Here is a 21,328-nt window from a genome sequence, read left to right as displayed (position 1 = left end):
ATTTTCAATTAAGTGAGTGAGTAGCATAACGTTCAAGAGCAGCAGCAGCGAGCTGTTAGATGAAGAGCTGCACACCTCCAGCTCCTCAGCACAGTTACCAACTTTACTTTGGAGAAGGAAACATTAGCATCACTTTTTATAATAATTATAAGAACAAGCTAATGGTAATATTCTTACATGTCTTAGTACTGTTGCAAAATGAAGCCGCGTTTACCAGCAAAGGTCCATCAATCACATCATTTCTCTGCATGTAAAAATGACACGGCACGATCTCAGTCCCAACACAGTAGCACACTTTTATTTCCTCTCATATTAGTCATGGACCGCTTTGCTTTACAAGGAAGTGTCTAAATTATATCAAAACCATTCCTTCCATTCACTTCTGTCACAGCACAGTGCTGCTGTGATGACACACCATTGACAGTTGTACTAGATATTTCCTCACTGTTCCAGGTCCGTGAATACAACTATTGAAACTGCTGCTGATTTCTAACAGCAGGACTCAAAGCTCCACAATGTGAAAGTCTGTTTCTAACTGTTTGGGAACGTTTTTGTGACTGAAACTTTTTTTTTTTTTTTTTTTTTTTTTAGTAGTCTCATGAATGTGCACCGGCTCACGAACAGACAGTATCCATCAGGCTGAAAGGAGCAGTTTATGACAACTTTGTAAGTGATAGAGTTTTAGGGTTGGAACAAATTGTGAGTTGACCTTTGCCAATGCTCTGTTTTTTGCTAGCATCAGCTGACTGGGGCCTTTTCTATGTGAAATTTTTCCTGTTCCACCTGTGTCTGTGTGGGTTTTCCACACAGGTGATTTCATTTCCTTCCACAGCCGACGTTCGACTTATCTAATCTGCAAAACAGATGCATTGACCTGTTGTGAGGATCTGGTCTCACTCCAAAGAACAGAGGCCAGCACAAGGTGCCTTATGCTACTTGAAATTCCTCTACAGCCATGCATGTCTGCATATACACACACAGTCCAGCATCTGAAATAGAAACATCGAGAGAGCAAATGCATCACCGACATGACTTTGCTTTTATTGCCTCTTGGTTTTAATTACCAGCCAACATTCATTTGGGAGACAGAGCACATTGTGCTCAAGAAATACTTTAGTGCTTTAATGCACACGCACACACACACACACACACACACACACACACACACAGTTTGTATGTTTATAAGTGTTGTGTGCGCGTGTGGTTAAAAATGTTAATTTGTATCTCAGCAGGAAATCACTTCATTGGATGCCAGTTTTTTAGGACACGCACACACAGTCTTGAAGAGAGAGAAAAGGGAAACAGTGTAAAGATGAGCAATTACTCTGAAAGGAAACAATGTCTGAGCAGCTGATGTCAGTGTTGTGATATGATTCACACAAATGTTGATGTAACGTGTTCACCTTCCTCTGGCAGCTGCTGTTTTGAGAAAACCCGCTACTTCACTTTGCTCTTTCTATTCAGCTGTCAGTCAGTCTGGATGCTACGTAAACTACACATGCACTGGGTCTGCACTGTAAAAGCTGTTACTTACACCAATTTCAGGTTACATCCCTGTTTATCCAGTCATAGAAAATATTAACCATTTGTGTGTAATTTTGTCATAAATCCTGTGTAAAGCCTCGAACAATGGCAATAAAGTGTTTTCTGAGGTAACCATGACCTTGACCTTTGACCCCCAAAAGCGAATTGCTTCATCCGTGAGTTCGAGTGAGTGAGGTCTGGACATATTGTGTTCACAAGGCCAAAATAATGTTCTGTGAGGTCACCACACCCATGACCTTTGACCCCCCACGTTCTAATCAGTGAGTCAGAGTCAGGACTCTCAGAGTCCTAATGAATGTTTGTGCCAAATTTGAAGAAGTTCTGTCAAGGAGTTTCTGAGCGATCGTTACCATGAAAATGAGACGTACATACAGCGCCAGCGCGAAGGCGTAAAAAAACAACAAAACAAGTATAATAATCTTAATCTTAACATTCCTTTATATTAAATGAATACATTACGTACTTTTTGTTGTTAGTGTCATGAACGTCCTGTAACACAGCAGGGTACATTTAAACATTGTTGGCGAACAGTTTATCAGGTCAAGGACAGGGCAGCATTCAGCAGCCACATTATCTAGACCAGTGAGCACTGTGGTTCATGGTCCTCACAACAATACACCATGATTATTTTAATTATACACTTTCACATCTTTTCATGTACAAAAAAAAAATATGACCAATGCTAAGGACACGCCGCTACAGTAGCCTATGACTCAGCGACGAGCAAATTTAGGTTGAAAAAACTTTATAATGAACAAATGTTCAAATGTAAATGTATTAATATGACTGTAAGGTTTGGATGGTGGTGAACCCTTACAAGCAGGATGAAGGCCAGCAGGATTGAGGAGCAAGTGTGATGGAGAAATGAACGGCATCAGTCACACAAGGATTGGTTTCAGAGCTCTGATTCTGGTTTGCTGGTGACCACAGGCAAGTTACAAGAGAAGTCCAACAGCTCTTACATATTTGTAGCAGAATGGCTTGACAACAAAAGCAGTCTGGTGCAGCATGTCGCAGTGGATCGCAGCAGCATTCCAGTATTTTTTGAAACGTGTTGCAAGCCTGAATGGCAAAAATGAATGTTTATTTACAAATCAAATGATGTTGACAAAAAAAAAAACATTTCTTATCTTGTGTTCATACTCCCTGCAATGAAATAAAAGTTAAGGGAAATTTATAAATTACTGTCGTCCCAGCATTTTCTTGGTTTGGGTTGTATGTGAAAAAACTAAAACCTAGTCAAGTCTTAGATAAACTCACTGCATACTCCCCTACCCAACACCAAATGTTGGTGAATATTGGAGTTACATTCGGCATAAGGGCAAACTCCAAATGAATGATAGTGTATAATATGTTAATGCTGTGTTTACAGCTGGTTCCACAGTCCCCAAATGGCCAAACTATTATTATCGCTGCTTTAAGTTGAAGTTGAATTGAGCTGTCTTGAGAATGGTCCCTTTGCCTAAATGTAGTTTTAAGACCTTCCTCGTTTCCATTGATACTTGCTTCCCAAATGAATATGTCTTTAATTAAATTACCTCATAACAAACCTTCATAGTAATACCATTCACAATGCACAGAGAGAAAGCGTGAGAGAGAAAGGAAAAGGAGGTTAATAGAGACCCAGCAGCTAATTTTTACCCTGAGGCCCTCTATCAGGTTAATACAGTCATTCCTTTAAAGCAGTGTTATACTGATGGGATAATAAGCAGGGGCAGGGAAATACAGTATAGTATATGAACCAAGAGGCCTGTCTGAGTGGGGAAATACATGGCAGAGTGAGACAAACAGGAAGTACAAACTGAACTATAACTTAGCATTTGTTTGTTTTTCTTCAGAATATGCAGCCTTTCTAAGAGAGGCTGAGGAGAACAAAAACGAAATTGAGACTTTTGGGTGAATTACTACCTCTCTTGTTCTGACCTGAGGAAAAAAGGATTTTAGTTCATTGTGCGGCCACAAGGTGGTGCTTATTCTGTTTTATGTAATATGGCCCTCATTGCTTGCCCTCTGGATCCTGTGGGAGGCCATTTTGTTTTCCCTTGACACCCTGATAGAGAGCATATTTGTGGATTCGGGAAGTCAAAGCATCTACATCCATCCTCTTTATGGAATCACTTATAGAAGCACAATCTGTAAGTACAGCTTTAATAAAGTTCCCACGATTGCATTGGTGTTCATACTTTCCGCGAATAACTAGGTTAGGCCATTCTTTTTGTCTCATGGGCTGTTCATTGCCAATCATGTAACCTGTTGTGTTAATAGCTTGTGTTAGCTATATTTAGTGGCAGTATACAGGTATATAAGATGATGAATAGGATCATAACATGATGAAAATCTATATAAATGCTCTTATTATGCTCATTATTGTTTTATTTCCTTTCTTTATTGTAAGTTGTACTCCGTTTGCATACTGTCTATATAAAGCGATGTGTTGAAGGAGTCATCAGTCTGTCTCGTTAAGGAATGGGACTCTCACCTTTAAAATGTTTCAATAATCTGAAACAGACACAAAAAGAAAAGAAAATCTTGATTTGCATGATTGTTTATTCAGAGCATGTAGTAATTATTCAAATGTTGCATATTGCATGGTTTTATATTGAAGACTTTTCTCTTCCCTCACGATCATTCAACGACTTTCTTCCCTCCTGCTTCGTCTCCATCTCTAGGATTCACGCAGAGCATCTCTTAACTGACGTGCCACATGCATGGTCGACCCTTATGGCACCGCTGTCATCGTTTCCACCCACAGAGGCCTCCGACCCAGGCTGCAGCCCAGATATTACACAGGTCAGTAATGGAGCCCGGGGGCAACACGTAGACCTCTTTCGAAGGCGAATCAAACACAAGACGCTCACTTTTTGAACAGAAGATGGTTATGACATTACACTGTGGAGGTTCGGCCATCATCGTGGCTACCATTGCTCATTAAATCTCGTAGCTTCCTGTACTTGATATTTCCTGGAAAGAGCTAGTAGACAAGAAAGAAAGTTTTGTTCACACTGTATACTGATACTAATCATGTTAAGGGTAAGTACTACTACACAACAGAAAAATAACACAAAATTGTGCTTTAAATTGCCATCCTTGGCTTTACAATTGCATGATTTTTCAGTTTCATGTTGATGGATGCAGGTGTCCCACCATGCAACACGAAAAATAAATGAAGATACATAGGTAGGAATAAGTGGAAAAAAACAGTGGATAATGTTGCAGCTATGCTAGCTCAGGAAACATAATCATTAACAAGTAGACATTTATTTTTACTAGATATTTAAAGCTGTATGAAATGTTTTGGTGGCCAATATAGGGCAGAACTGACAGGCAGCCATCACTACATCACCAGAATGGACAAAGTGGATCTTTGGCCCAATCTGAGGTCATGAGTGCTCCGGATCAGGTTTTCATTAAGGATCTCAAAACAAGTTTTATTTATAGTTGACCAAAGTGCTGTTCAATAACATAAAAAGAAATAACATGAGATGATAACAGCCAAAAGGAAACAAAAGCAAGGAGGGAGCATTTGAGATGACATACAGTAACTATCCCATCGGCAAAGACAGAAAGGGAACCGTTTGAAATAAAAGCTAAAGGCTAAAAGTGCAAAATTAAACCTTAGGGACACTCAAAAGCCTGAGAAAACGTGGGTTTTGAGTTTAACCTTAAAAATGTCCACAGAGGGAAACACTTAGCCTCGATCAAGGGACAGACAGGAGCAGCTGGTGTGAGGATCTGAGAGATCTGGGGATGGAGAGGGGGCAGAGGAGCTCATCTCTCCGTACTCTCTGTAATTTGCTCCGTTCAGCTTTCCCTCAATCCTGACCCGTCTCCCTGTCCCTGCTGTCGAAAAACACCCCCTGAGCCTGATGCTGCCACCACCATGCTTCACCGCTGTGATGGTATTGGACAGGTGATGACAGCGGTGCCTGGTACTTAGAACTGAGACCAAAAAGTTCAATCTTGGTTTCATCAGACCAGAGAATCGTGTTTCTCACAGTCTTTTAGGTGTTTTTTTTTTTTTGTTTTATTGCAGACGTAGCTTTCATGTGTCGTTTCCCTGAAGAGAGGCTTCACTCAGAGTAACTCTCAGGTTCTTGGTCACCTTTCTTACCAAAGGCCTATCTACCCCGATTGCTCAGTTTGGTTGGACGGCCAGCTGTAGAAAGAGTCCTGGCTGTTCCAAACTTATTTAATTTAAGAGTGATGGAGGCCGCTGTGCTCTTGGTAAAATTTTGCAGGATCTGAGCCTCGACACAATCCTGTCTCTTAGCTGTGCAGGCAGTTCCCTCCGCTTTATGCTCTGATTAAAAGCATTTAAACAATTTTTAGCATAAGGCTGCAACATGACAAAATGTGAAAAAGTGAACGGGTCTGAAGACTTTCTGGATGCACTGTACCTGAGACTGAAGTTACATTTAACTTGCAGGACATAAAGTCTAAGTTAAAAGAGCTTAAAAGCATCTGTAGAGCAGTGGGTTTGGCTGGCACTTCTATGTGGTTTTGGCACTACCAAACACACCTTACACAGCAATTTCATTTCATGTTCATGTGAAAAATATTGATTCGATATTAAGTTTTCAAATTAATTAACATCTTTCAACTTTATTTTTCCGCTCATTATTTACCATGCATTGTTTTACAGGATAGTGTGTGTGTGCGTGCGTGCGTGCGTGCGTGCGTGCGTGCGTGCGTGCGTGCGTGCGCGCGCATCCTTCATGGTCAGGTTTGAGGCTGTGTTCATCAGCGCGTGTGTGACAGTGCAGCTGCATGTGTGTGTTGTTGCTTTTCTTTTATAGTATCCATTTCTTTTGAGACTGCCATCATATCACACAGCGTGTAGCTCTGTTACCCCAGAGCATTACATGTAGGATATGTGTGTGTGTGAAGTGTGAACTGTTGGTTTGCATGTGTCCTGCTGTGCAGAGACCGAGCACTGCAAAGAGACTGTAAATTCTCTACTTTATCTTCTGCTGAGATAAAATTTGCATCTTCACATATGTTCATACTTTTCATTTTCAGTGTGGCCTGTTGTTTGGATAGTGCTGAATCTCCACGTATCTGTTTGATTTTCATTCAGTTTCAAGAAAATAAAGTACAAACCACTTCGTCTTGGATGGATTCACCATCATTTCCTGTTTTTTTTTTTTTTTTTTTTTTTTAAACCTCTCCTTGGTTATACACAGTTCACCATCCTGCTGAAGGCTCAACAAGCAGTTGTAATGTTTTTCTGATCCCTGATCAGTTCAGTCACTCAGCGATATGTGTGTGTGATGGAGATGCATGAGTGCGAGCCCATGAAGATGATAAAGACTTTTGTCTTTCTAGGGGTTCATAAATATAATTGATTCATGTATTTGTGTTCAGCTAAGGATAGCTGTTAGCTAACTAATGTGAGCTGCTAAGCTGCTAAAGTATATACATTTTTGTTATTCTGCATTTTTTTAATTAGTCATTCACTAAACAGCTTCAGGTGTATTTTCAATTGCCTCTGGACTAGAGGAGGGCTGAGTGTGATTTGCATGTAGCCCAGAGAAACCAAGACAGATGCTATCAGATTTGTTATCTTCCCAGCAAAGCTCCGAAAATGTGCATAAAACCCCCATTTGAGCAGGATTAACAGTGTGGCAGGATGTGGGGGATTAAGTATTCACCATGCTCTTCTGTAATTTAAGTCATCGTTTCAGGCAGCATTTTAAACATTGGTAATTTACAGGATGTGGTCTGTAATAGATGGGCATTCAGCGGGGGGGGGGGGGGGGGGGGTGAAGATACTGCATGAGGTTTTGAGTTAAAAATCAAACTCCTTTTTCAAGTCATACCACTGAGCACACAGACATAACACACTCTCCACTGTGCTTGAAGGTCCCATATTTCACACTGTTATTTGAAGTGTTGATCCATAAGAAGATATATTTGTGATTTTAAGAACCAAAAATCGTCTCAATGTAGTTTTGTATCTCCTCTCTCAGGCTTCTTTCTGGAGCTTTAGTAACAACATGTCAGTGAGCCAATCAGAAGAGAGGAGGCTGTGACCCTCTCTTCTGATTGGAGCTGGTCACCTGGTAGGAGCGCATATCTTGAAGGTGTATTCCTAATTGCAGTGGCCCAGGTTTGAGTCCAAACCATGGGCCTTTTCTCTCTCTCTCTCTCTCTCTCTCTCTCTCTCTCTCTCTCTCTCTCTCTCTCTCTCTCTCGCTCTCTCTCTCTCTCGCGCTCTCTCTCTCTCTCTGCTTTGAACTCTCAGGGCCACCGTAACAAATGCTTTATGATCAGACATGGGTATATCACTTCATACGATATGGGACCTTTTAAACATCCTAAAAATTCAGAATTTGAGTGATTACACTCAATCGACATACTTTTACTTTTTTGTGCTAATTTGCTGAACTGTGAACAAATATGGTCTTAAAACGCAGCTCAAAGGAGAATACCTGTGCCTACCTGTATCTTACAGTACAACAGCCCATGTGATGGGATGAGTTTCATGGGGATTTTTTTTTTTCCCCATAATGAGAAACTGTGCTGAAATTTTTGTGGTACAGTCTATACTATACAAACAAGCTGTTCATCAGCAAGTAAAATACAGAATTCAAATCTACAAAGATGACATCTTGTCACTGTATGTCTTTATGTGATGCTGAGAACACATGAGAAAAAAGAATTATATATATTTGACATATGACAGGTGTATTTTGTATCTTTTGTAAACCTCATTAACCAGAACCCAGAAAAACACTGAGTCGATTAATGAGAACTTACTGCGGTTACGAATTTAAAAACATTTTACTCTGCTTCACAAGGTCTGGTCTCGCCCAACCAATTTACTTCAAAGTCAGTGTGTTCATCAGATTCTTTTTCTTTAAATCACTAAACTTTTTTAGGTTCTGTCAACTCCACCAAAGAAAATAAAAAAAAGTGCAAGAAGTGGCTGAGAGTGAAAGTTCCATCATTATTGTGTGAAATGTAGTTTCTTTTGACATTTTCAGCTGCGCCGACTGAAAGTCAGTCGAAAGTGAATTGAGACCAGCTGAGGTGGAAATAAAGAGTTTTCAGCTGACATCAGAAATAGGTGTCCTGCAATCCCACAGTGTGATAAGAGAAGATAATAGAATGACCTGCTCTACATCAATGAAAAGACACCAAATGGATTTTACTTTTCTGATTTTTTTTTTTTTTTTTTTTCCCCTCCTCGATTCATTCATTTTGGTGCTGCAGACACTTAAATGTAAAGATATGTTGGATTTTTACTTTCACTACCCTGCTCGCTTCTCCTCTCACGTCTGTACATTAAGTGCTTGATGAAAAAGAGGAGCAGCATGCAAAGCTGACAAGCATACAACCAGATCCTGACACCATCGCACTATAACACATTGTGTGTGTGTGTGTGTGTGTGTAAGAATGTGAGCAGGCAACAAAAAGCTCAGAGAGGCTGTGTGCATGAAATCAGTTGTACAGAAGAAGGCTGCACATGACGTCAGGGTCTTTCTGACATGCTCACACTATGGCAGCAGTAGAGGGACAGAGTAGCACCACAAAGTGTTAGACTGCCGGCTTATTCGCTGGGGAGCTGTTCTCTGTGGTGGTGTGAATTCCACAGGGACAATCTGTTTGTCCAAGAAAAACGAAGTCACGAGGCAATACTTATATATACCCGTCTTTTAAGCCTAATACAATTTCTGTTTTGGTTTGGTCACCTCAGTGCCAAGAAATGATGTGTTCATAGCTGAACATTTGAATCACCTCCACCCACGACACCAGAAGAAATTTGTTTACTGATGTCATAAACAGAGTTAAGAAAAAAGAAGCTTTTAGACATAAACCACACAAATAACTTCAAAGTAAACCTGAAATAGCCCAGTTTCATTCTGTACTCCTACACAAAGTCAGATGTCAGTGGCTGAGGACTAGATATGGCAGTGGTTCGAGTATTGAATGTCATATTGTGAATATCTATGATTTCGTCTCACCTGCTTTTAATGGAGCTTTGTAAGTTTTGCTATTGCTACATAGCCAACGTTAGCATGAACAGCTGTTTACTCACCAGAGCTTTTGCCCCTTGTTGTGTTTACAAGACAAGTTATAATACCATCCGGGCCGGGGCTAGCTGGTTAGTCAGATGGCCTCACACATAACTTTAAGTGAATGCTAGTTGCTGTGTGCCTGCTGAGTGAGAAAATAAGCAACTGCTAAGATTTTGGATTCTCCTCAATGAAAAAGAAGCATTTTCTGATCTAATACTTACATCAGCAGGACCTTATCATTTGTCAGTGTCTCCAAAAACTTAATTAGGTTTATGGAGAGACCGTGGTGTAGTACTTCGTTTCGGTTAGCAAAACACTGTGGTTTGGGTTCAAATGTGTACCATGCTAAGGTTAGAGGACCTACTTTGTCATGGTCACAATAATAGAGACTTGTGGTCATGATTTAAAAAGAAAATGGTGTTGACTTGTGATAGAAAACAGGACATTAACAATGGTCTCCGGTGTTTAAGTCCAATGTTTTGTTGCCTGATTCTTCCATCTTGACCTCTCCACAGTGTGCACATTGTTTCTCTATAACATCTAATGGGGTGGTTCTGGCTTCGAACCCGGGGCCTGGCGCCTGTCTGTGTGGTTCTGTTTGCACGTTCTCCCTGTGCCTGTGTTGCTTCCCTCCTGGTACTCCAGCTTCCTCTCACAGTCCAAAGACATGCACATTAGGTTAACTGGTGATTCCACAGGTGTGAATGTGAGCATGACTGGTTGTTTCTCTATATGTCAGCCCTGCGGCAGACTGGCAAACTGCGCAGGTCGTGCCCCGCCCTTGCCCAATGTCAGCTGGGATCAGCTTCAGCTCACTATAAGGATAAGTGGTATAGGTAATTGACGCATGGATGGATCTCCTGGGGGCTGCAGAGGTGGAGTGGGTCAAAAGTTCAGTGGTATAATTCCTAGCTCCTCCGGTCTGCTTTTCGAAATGTCGAGTATGTCAATGTATCATCAGTGTGTGAATATGCACGTATGGTTGAAAAGCGTTATATGTAGGAAAAAGCACTCTGTGTGTGTGAATGTAGCTTCCATCGTAAAGGCGCTGTGAGTGGTTGATAAGACTAGAAAGCGCTAAGTGCATTCCATTTACTTGACTTTCTATTTTGTTCTCATCATAATTATTACGGCTGCTGCTGCTGCTGCTTTGTCACTTGAACGTTACACTGTATATGTTTTTGGACACGTCCTTTAATGTCTAATACTGTTTTTGTTCTTGGGAGGCCAATCCTGCCACGACAGAAAGCAGACATTTTGAGGTAAATGCATTTCCTAATCAGCTTCCCTCATCTGACAGTTTCATAATGACATGTACCGCTGAGCCCTTCTTTCTCCTCTCTATTCACAAATCTTTAAACAGAAAAGCCTCTCACCTTTAAATTCACCACCATGTGCTGCCCTTTTTTTTTTCTGTAGCATCAAAACACGGCGTGTCTGAATCTTAAAATGTCACACAACACATTTTGCTGGGATCTAAATTAGCCTTTTGTACATTTTGGAGGTGATGGAGAGCCCTTGCCAAAGCCTCCGTCTCGACTTGAGGTGGACAGATATAGAAGAGCTTTCATACTGTCCCTTAGTCTGGATCCCAGACTAAAGATGATTAAACACACTTAAGACTGTCACTCCTGACATTAAAGATGATTAAAGGTCCTTCTGGTCATCACTGTACAATAAAGGTGATTGAAAGTCAGCGTTTGTTCCTCAGTCCAGACTTAAAGGTCTGGTGAACAAAAACTGTACAGATGAGTGGATTTAATCATTTAAAACAGAGAAAAGTTGGATTTCTTGTTGTCTAAACCTCAGGTTTTTTAAATGGGCATGTTGGGTTTTGCTGGGTACCAATAAATGTGACTGTCTCCCAACCGGAAATGAAATCTTTTTGTTTTACCCCGGAACATTCCCACAGTGTTTAACATAGGCTTTGAAAGCAAGTGTTACGTGCCAAGGTGTTAAGTTGCCAACATTTCTTACTGTCTCATAATATGGGTGTAAATTTAGAGTGCTTGTGATTATGATTTTGCAGTTTTGGAAATGTCCATAGATTGGTGCTCAGGGATCTATAAGTGGTAGAAAAGGCTAAAGACATGGGTTCTCACTCTGGTGCTGCTCGTCTTGACTGACTTTTGCTCTTTTCTTGTGAAATTCTGGATATTTTCACTTCTTCACGTCTCATCTTTAGTGGTCACAAGCAAAGAAGGTCAAGAATGGCTGATACAGTGTACTGTATCATGTTGTGTATGTTCAGTGTCAGCAGCTGTCAGAGCAACAATAGAAATCCTAGGTGAGTAATCAACTCTCTTGCTTGGATATAATTTGTCTGAACTCCAGGAAGCAGAAAAACCAAGAAAACAGGTTAAATTTTACCCAGATGATCCATGCAGCTTTTTCCCTCTTGTTTAAACAGTCTTTATAAATCCATAGGGTTCCATTTGAAAATTAAATATGTCCACATGCGCACTGTCTATCGCTGTGTCCCAATTCATGGGCCACACCCCGTGGGAGGATATGGTCTACGGCCTTTGTAGCTGTAGTAGACCATGATGGCTGAACCAAAATGAAAAAAAAAACATAATTCATATATCATATACAACAACACAATCAAGTTCAATGACAGATGTTTTCAGGTGAACAATCAACACAGATAATCTGATTAATTGATTGAGGTTTTGCCACAGCTTAAGTAAAGACAGACCAATGTTTTGTCACATGTTCAGTTGGTAGTGTACATATGGACATATTGGACATATTTGGACATATTTTTGGCACAAATGGAACCCCATATAAAGCAACATAAATAATCTATCCATATTAAATGAAAACTGTCCAGTAGATGTTTATCCAATTATCTATTATCCTCATCCTGCGCGACAGGATGTCATCCCGGGCATCTACATTTCAGAGCCATACACTTAAATGTCGTGTGAAGTCGGTGAGGTCGCACACGAGTTATTTAAATCATGTGAAAGTCACATGAATCAAGGTGAGGATTGTGTGAATTCACCTGGGGAAAGGTGTCATGATGGCACTGAAAGTGTCTGATAACCTCAAGAAACTTGACCTAGTTTCACTTCTACAAAATGTACATGAGGGATACTGATATAACATTGACCACCTTAGAAAGGTTATAAGAAACAACTCAACAATTCTTCATTTAAACCTTTTGGGCTCTCAGTTTGTCATGCAATGCAATCATGATTCTCTTGCAGTTTAAACCTCACCTATCTATATAAATTGTCGCATCCACTACAGTTGTTTACGCTGATGATGGCTTTTAACTGAAATGTGTTTGTTCTTTGCCCAACACTATACAAGAAGACAGTTTATCTGAATGCTGGCAGTATTTTGAGTTGTGCACGCTGCTACTGTCTATCTATAGTTGTGCATGTGAAGTACAGTCAAAGCATCAAGTTATACAAAATATCAAATATCAAAATGCTTTATTCATCTCTCAACATAAACAAATACATTTAAACAATTCCTTTACACACATGGCAAAAATGTAATAATACATTTATAATATGATAAAAAAATATGAAAAATAATTATAATATTGAAAAACAGTTGAAATACGCAAGAATTAAGGACAGTTGCCAAACTGTAGCTGGCCAACCATATCCAATAACGCAAAGACACATTACATCAAAAAGTATCATGTTGCTAGTGTATTCATTAGTCTGTACGCATGGCAACCTCACCATTTATTGCACTGCAGCAGGCTAATGACCTCTGAAACACATTCCTGATGGCAGTAGCTTGTAGTCTCTGAAATATCAACTAACCGTTAAAAATCACACTAGTTAATTCTGGCTTTTATCGTGGACGCATCCAGACTCCAGGTTTTCCTATTTCATGCAAACAAAATCAAGGCCACATAATCAATGCAGATAACCTTGAGATGAGGCTGTGGTTAATATACAGTGTAGTAACAGAAGTGTTCCACAATGTCATGCCATGTTATGTCACTTCATTGGTAAGCCCTGTCGTGTTACAACATGCAATGTCCTGGCATGTAGGTTACCATGTATATTACACTACATTACATCATGTCTTGTTACTTTTCACCAAATCGATTCAACATTGCAACGCAAGGAATGTTTGAAATGAGGTAAAGTAGGAGGCACACATTAATATGGTGTTCATATAACAACCACATATCTTAGCTTTCCTTCTGCATCAGTGATGTATTAAAAGGCGCACCATATGTCATATAAACTTATAGTGCAGTCTGATTATTGTGTGGAATCACTGGTCTTAGCAGAGAGCAAAAAACGTATGGGATGACGCAACATTTTGATTTCATTTGTCAGACTTTCCAGGGCATCCCGTGATAAAATCCTGCCAACAGCTCTCTAAAGTCTCAGTGTCAAGCATTTCACAGACATAAGCTATCTGAACAAATGTGATATTAAAGGTGTTACCTTATATGTTGCAATGAATGGTGTTAGTTGTATATCTATATGTGATGGAACACAGTGTTCCACAGGGTTTTGCCTCAGCTGTTAAGAGACTTTTATTTAGACATGAAAAAAATTAGTTGAGAGTAAGATAAATATTTCAAAGACAATAAAGAAAGTGTATTGGAATATACAGCGTGTGTGTGTGTGTGTGTGTGTGTGTTTGACCATCTACAAAGGTTAACAAGGACATTGTAAGTTTTGTCAACATCCTCCAAAGGGATGACTGTAATGGCATCCTGAAATGAAACAGTCATCAAATGCTCAGGTTAACACACACACACACACACACACACACACACACACACACACACACACACACACACACACACACAACCACAACCACAACAGCTTTGCCTTCCCAAAGAAGCTTTTCTCTTTTTAATCATGAGATCTCTCCCAAGATGACTGAGTCCGTGCTTAAATCTGCTGTTCACTTCTCTCTCTCACACACACACACACACACACACACACACACACACACACACACACACACACACACACACACACACACACACATCTAATGTCTTTTGTTCATTTCCTCTCCCACACAGATTGCACAGATTTCTGATATGCAGCTTTTAAACACGCTGATCATTTCTGCTTTGTATCAGGCGCTGTGGCAATGAGAGTGGGCCCTGAAAACAACACATTTTAAATAAATACATTCACCTGTTATTATTCAAACATTTTCTCACTTACTTCCTCCTTTTCACCATCTAGATTGTCCACAGATTTATTATTAATGTATGTATGTTTAGTATGTAAATTTAAAATGTGAGCATTGTGTTCACATGGCCAATGTGTCAATTGTTAAGGCTGAACTAAAGGCTAAATGTTGATTGTGTTTTGGACTTACAGTCCATAAATCCTTAGCAGCATCAAAGTATTACATTGCACAATAAGTTATGGCAGATAACGATTGGGTTGTGATGAGAAAATCAAGTAAATACACACTAAAGTTACATTTCATGTTCTTCTTTTAACCATATAGTATTTTTTATATTTTGATTAATTTTGAGATCTTTTACTTTCTCCTAATTGTATGAGAATTGCTTATTAAGAGTGACTTTGAACTGAGGACATGTTTCAGAAAATGATACATTTGGGGACTCGGAGATTTTAACGTTAAAACGTGTATAAATACAACAGATTTTCATCTGCTCCATGGAATGTATGTGATTTGTGTGACAGTGCTTTCTACACATCAGCTCCCCTCCTAAATCCCAAACAAATAGATTTGTTTTGGATTTGAGATTAATACTAGTTCATATGAGATCTAACAGGGAACCATAAATAACATGTAAGTAACATGAATCTTTAGGAGAACACACTTTACATTTCTTTTTCTGTGACTGGCAAACAAATGTAAAATATAAAACTTGAAATATCAGTGTAAAAAAAATAAAATATATATATATATATATAATATATATAAAAAAAAAAAAAATATATATATATATATATATATATATATATATATATATATATATATATATATGGGAGGGGGTGCCACTTCAATACAGAATAAACAGAAACAAACATTGATTTGGTTGATTTTGCTACGATATTTACATATACAACAGTGGGATTCATGGGACCCCAAGCGAACACAAGGATGATAGTGTTTTATTATCTATTCACATCAAATTCACACTTGTCTCAGTTCATTCTCAGCACCTCAAATATTAATGCAAACTTTGATCAAGTATATGTTTTTTTTTTTGTTGTTTTTTTTTTACCTATGACAAACTCTTCACAACGTTTGCTAAACTACAACTAAATCTAAAAATAGCTGGCAAAATGAAAGCTAGTCTGGAGGCGAGGGCAAACTGTAATTAAGTCTGTCAAACAACATTTGATCAATGTGAAGGTCAAAGCTACCTCACACACGAATGATATTAATAATCCATTAAAAGGGGAACAGTGTTTTGCATACTCACCACTTTTATTAAAAGACTTTATTCCCCATAATGTGTGCAGCCTTTGGTAGGATTATTTAACAATGGATTGATTATGTCACTATCTTCCTTTTCCACACATCCACTATATGCATTTATACATTGAAAATAATGAAACCACAGACCACTATGAAATTCACTAACAACCTTCACATACTGGCGCTGCTGAACTCAAATCAAGATGAATAAAAGTCAGGTTTTATTGTCTGTTTGTTTTAGTGGGCCCAGCCACAACATGTGTAAACAGACACATACACACTATTAGTAGAGTTTCCATGGTTACGCAACCACTCTTGTTTCCTTTGTCTCATTATTACTGAAGAGATGAGTCCACATACAGTACCCTTTAATGAGTTAACGTTTAGCTTTCAAATGCTCTTTTTTGTTGTCTTTGAAATAAAGATAAAAGAAAAAAGTAATGGATATGTATGGTGTTTCCACAGGAACAGCTATTTAATTCAACACTAAACAGTATTTGTTGACACAGGCAGGGAGATGTTACTTCAACTCTATATCTCGTTATAGTGATGTCGTGTTGTGAGATATGCTAATGCTACAGATGTCTATTATTTATAGATTATTTATCAAGTGATGTGTTTGAGATATGTAAATGTGAGATGTCAGACAGATGAATATATCTTTTTAATTTTATATGTATCTAATATGTATCTATTAATTTTTAAGTCAGATATGGACAAGAACATTGTAATTGGACAGAAGTGGCTAATCGCTGCCTCCCTGCACCACAAAATCATTAAAACATGAAAATCATTAAACTCTCATTTCCATGTTTTATTGATTGTGAAGGATGGAGGTTGACAGAGAAGACATGTTATTACTTCCCATAATTACACCGGAGTTCAAATGCCTTTATTGTGTATAAAGAATTCACGTACATATCATTTGGCGAAATGACACATAAACTGTTAAAATGGGGGAAAAAAATGTTTTTTGGAAAAGAAAAAATGGAAATAAGTCTCCTTCACATTGTCTGTGTAATAATGTCTCTTTTCTCATGATGTCAGCTCCATCAAACTAGTAACAAACTGCATGCAAAGTGTGCTGATTGGCTGGCAGTAACAAGCTACAAATATGGTGGCTCACAATGGACAAACGGAACAAACATTTGACCAAATGATCTACACTAACATTATTATTTATTGATCAATTGGCCTATGTTTTTAAATTGTCTGATAACTCCATATATATATAGTGTTTAAGCAGGATAAGTCTGAGACAAAAGGGAATCAATTTGCAAAATTTTATTTTTTCATTTATGTATTTAAACCTCGAAGATCATTGAGGTTTCCCTCATTTGCATTGGTGTCAAGATACATAGAAATATACAGTTAAAATTCAAATAAAGTTTATTATGTATAAGCTTTATTATCAAACCAATATCTGAATTGTGGAACATACATGTCAGATATATTTTGACTGGAAAAAATTACACATGAATGTGATATCAAAGTTAATGTTAAAAAGCAGCGCCTTGATATGTACGGGCACTTTAATATCCTTGCTGATTAATGCAGCAGATTAATGCACAAGTTAATAATATGCCATCAGTACATCACTGTGTGAAATCCAAACAAAAGTGGAAGCTATCACAACAGCTGGAGGCATCTTTGCTCTGTTAATGAGTCCATAATTGTCACTTTGAGGAAAGGAAAAACTTTGTCTGCACCATAAATGCAATAATAACAGCAATAAATTGCATTTTCTGTCCTCCATCTGTCTTGTGCAGCCTAAGGATTGGAAGTAATAAGGTGCTGATGACTTCCTAAAGTTTTGCCAAAGGAGCATCAAGCATGTTTGAAGCGATGACAGCTGTTTTCATAATGTGGCATATTGCATTTTTCTGTGTGTAACGTTTATACTACTTCAGTTGTTTGCTCATACAATATTGTCCTTCTGTTCAGAAATAGAAAATATTAGAAAGCACTGTCATCTACCTCTGATATGATGGATATGCTCACTCTTCAAGGTTAAAGTTGGGTGGATTTAAAGATAAATCGAATAATATCAAACCAAAATACAGGCAGTTTGATTTGAATAAAACCTTTAAGTTTTATCTCTAAAGCTCTGTAGTCTGTATTACCTAACCACAAGGACTCTTTATACACTAAGTGTCAGAAAAACATTTCTTAATTATATTCTGAAAAGTTAAGTACAGCATACCATTAAGTAGCTGTTGAAGGCCATGTTTTTGTTTCACCTACAGTATATTACTTCAATTCTCTGAGCTAATTGTCAACATTAACATTTGATTCAATTGAAGGAAGGAAAAGTTTTTAAAGGTTTTATTGAAAAATGTATCATCAATTAGTATTGCCGGAAAAAACTTGTTGATTAGTTTGACAGAAGTCCAGACACAGGTGGGTTTGTGTGTGTATACATGTGTAGAGAAGTTATGTTTTAGTCTCAAGCACATCAAGGTCAAAATAAATGTAAGCTCTTATAACCCTGTTCTAAGTTTTTTTTTTTTTTTTTTTTAGTTTAAAATGCTCAGATGATACAGCCAGTGCAGTACAATCTTCAGCTGCTCTTCTTTTTATTTTCTCTGTAGGTCGAGGGAAAGTCAAAGTGCAATCACCAATGGGCAAGAAAAATTTGCCCCCTGATCACCCAAGAGTGAACTGGGGTACAAAACGGTTGACCAACCAACATTACCATCCCTAAAATACTTTCATGTTGCATCATTTTAATAGAGTGTGGGAAGCTAATACAGATAAAAAGCCCACCAGCCATGCACCTATTTGGTCCCTACTGACAGCTGATTTTCTTCTCGCTGAAATCTGCACCAACAAGTCTCTCATTCCATCAAACTGCTGTGCTGCTGTGGCTATTTGGCTGTTTCATGAATCATATGGGGGGGAAAAAAAGACCAGATGGTTTTATATCCCAACAAAAACCAAGAAACAAAACATTCAGGCAGTATGAGACCAATTTCCTTGGAGTCCCTACAAAGTGGGAGTGAGTGTCCAGCATATGCGTCGTTACTGCAGTGTGTTTCAGTGTGATACACCACACAATGTCTGAACATGTGAGAATCGCACAACCTGTAGATGTTGTGGCAGTAAAAAATCACCCCCCCAGTCTCCAAAAGGTTAGCTAGAAAAATCCTTCTTTTTTTCTCTTCTATCCAGAGATGAAAATTCTCATATTATGCGATTAGTGGTCACTGACTATCTTGTTAGTTTGTACAAAGGGGTTTTGCTATTGCTACATTGCCAACGTCAACACCTGTTTACGTACCAGTCTTGACAAGAGCTTCAGCCATTGTTGCATTTACAAGACATGAGGTTATAATACGGCCTCCTAGCATCGCTACTTCATTGGAACAGACTGGACACTACAGTGACTTGGTATCAGAAAGTGATGAGACAGTCTGACCGGGTCGGGGCTAGCTGGTTAGCGTTTTAACTTAAGTAGAAGTCTAGACTGGTAAGTAAAAAGCTGTTAATGCTAACACTGGCAATAGCTAAACTTACAAATAGAATAGCTCTATTAAAGTTTGTTCCAGAATGAACTTTTTATGTGGATTTGATTTTAAGTGAGTTTTTAACCAGGGTTAACATACTTCAAATCATGGCTAAGCTAATGATTTTGCTTGCATTAACCAGTGAAGTGATGCCTGAAGGTGATACTTATCAAGTCAGTGATACTAGTGATTGAGTAGACTCAGTCCAACTCGGGGATTCAGTTTTAAATGGTATCATATATATATATATATATATATATATATCCTGAGCAGCTCGCTAATTTTGCTGGGGTGGGGCTTGTTGTTTTGTTTTTCCCATGTTATTTAGTTAGAAGAACAGGTGAGAATTTATATCTTTGTTTGCTACAATTTTGGTAAAATCATTTTGGGTATGATTTTGTTTTTATGTCATTTTGTTATTTTGCTGGACCCAACCTGGAGCTTGTCCCCTGTGCAAGAAAACTGGGAGTAATAAAAATAAAAAGGGCTGAAATCTGTAGTTGCAGGTCTCTTCTGGGAGCTGGAAAAATGGGAAAAATTCTCTTTTCATGTTGTGCCACAGCTCCCTTAGTCCAGGACGTAAACATAAACACTGTCGAGACGTTTTGCTTTTTGTGAGTGGCACAAATTTGCATGTAAAAGTTCACCAAAGTTGAACTTGACACTAAACGTTTACTGTAGGTGTGCACACACAGATTCTTGTGAAATAAGGGACTATTACCAACACTTCAGATGCACTTACTTTTTGTTTTACGTAAAGTAGATAATGTCTGATTGTCATGTTTCCTGTCCCAGTTGTTTCAGCTGTAGTTGTGTAGCTGTTTTCCTAGATTTTGGTAATTAACATGGCGAATAAAATGTTGCTGTGACCAATGTGATGGCAGCCTCATTAACTGTAAATATATGTAAATAGTTTAGATCGATGTGTTATGTTCATACGTCTTTGTATAGGCACCATATGTGCAATCCATGTTTAAACAAGCACTCGTGGGTGGTGACATCTGTAATTAATGAGTGCAGCATTCAAATCAATCCCTACAATCAATACTATAACATTAGCTGGATCATGTTCTCCTTCTGTATAACATCTTCTCTCTCCTCTTCTCTGTACAGCAGACACTATTTTGTGTCTTGTTAATTAGCTGCTTTGACAGAGATGCTGGAAAGCTTTTAGAGACACAGTTAGTTGCTCCAGTGCTCTGCAGCTCCGAGACGCAATCTGTTCCCATCAACACACAGTGACATGCTGTTATTTTACCAACCAAATCCATCAAGGTATTTATACTGTATATAATATGTAAAAAAAAAAAAAAAAAAGACATGATTTCTTTTGATAGTCATCCCTCTGTTGTTGCTCAACAGTACAAAAGAACACAATTTGGCACCACAGTGTGATCAGGTAGTGAGACTGATGCCTTTAAGTGAATCACAGATGCGATGTAGTTGCAAGCTGAGAGTGAGTATGGATGATCTTTGTGGTTGTAGCGGAGCGGAGAAAACTAATTAACCCTCTGGAGCTGTGATTGTTCTCATTCAACCACATGTTTATGATGGAGTGATAAACCCTACATTCTTCTACCTACCCTCCCGCAGGGATACGGTACACATATGCACATACAACAATTTTACATTATACTATCAACGTTGATTACATTTAAAAGGAAAACAACATTGTCTGTCCAATTAAAACATGCTGAGCAACTTTTAAAGGTCCCATATTTTACATTTTTACTTGAAGTTTTTATATCCATGGGAAGATATATTTGTGGTTTTAAGAACCAAAAACCATCTCAGTGTAGTTTTACATCTCCTCTCTCAGGCTTCTCTCTGGAGCTCTAGTAACAACATGTCAGTGAA

Source organism: Seriola aureovittata, chromosome 8 (assembly GCF_021018895.1).
Source record: "Seriola aureovittata isolate HTS-2021-v1 ecotype China chromosome 8, ASM2101889v1, whole genome shotgun sequence".
NCBI classification, from domain to species: Eukaryota; Metazoa; Chordata; class Actinopteri; order Carangiformes; family Carangidae; genus Seriola; species Seriola aureovittata.
The sequence above is the reverse complement of the archived record's forward strand: the minus strand, read 5'-3'. Positions refer to the sequence as shown.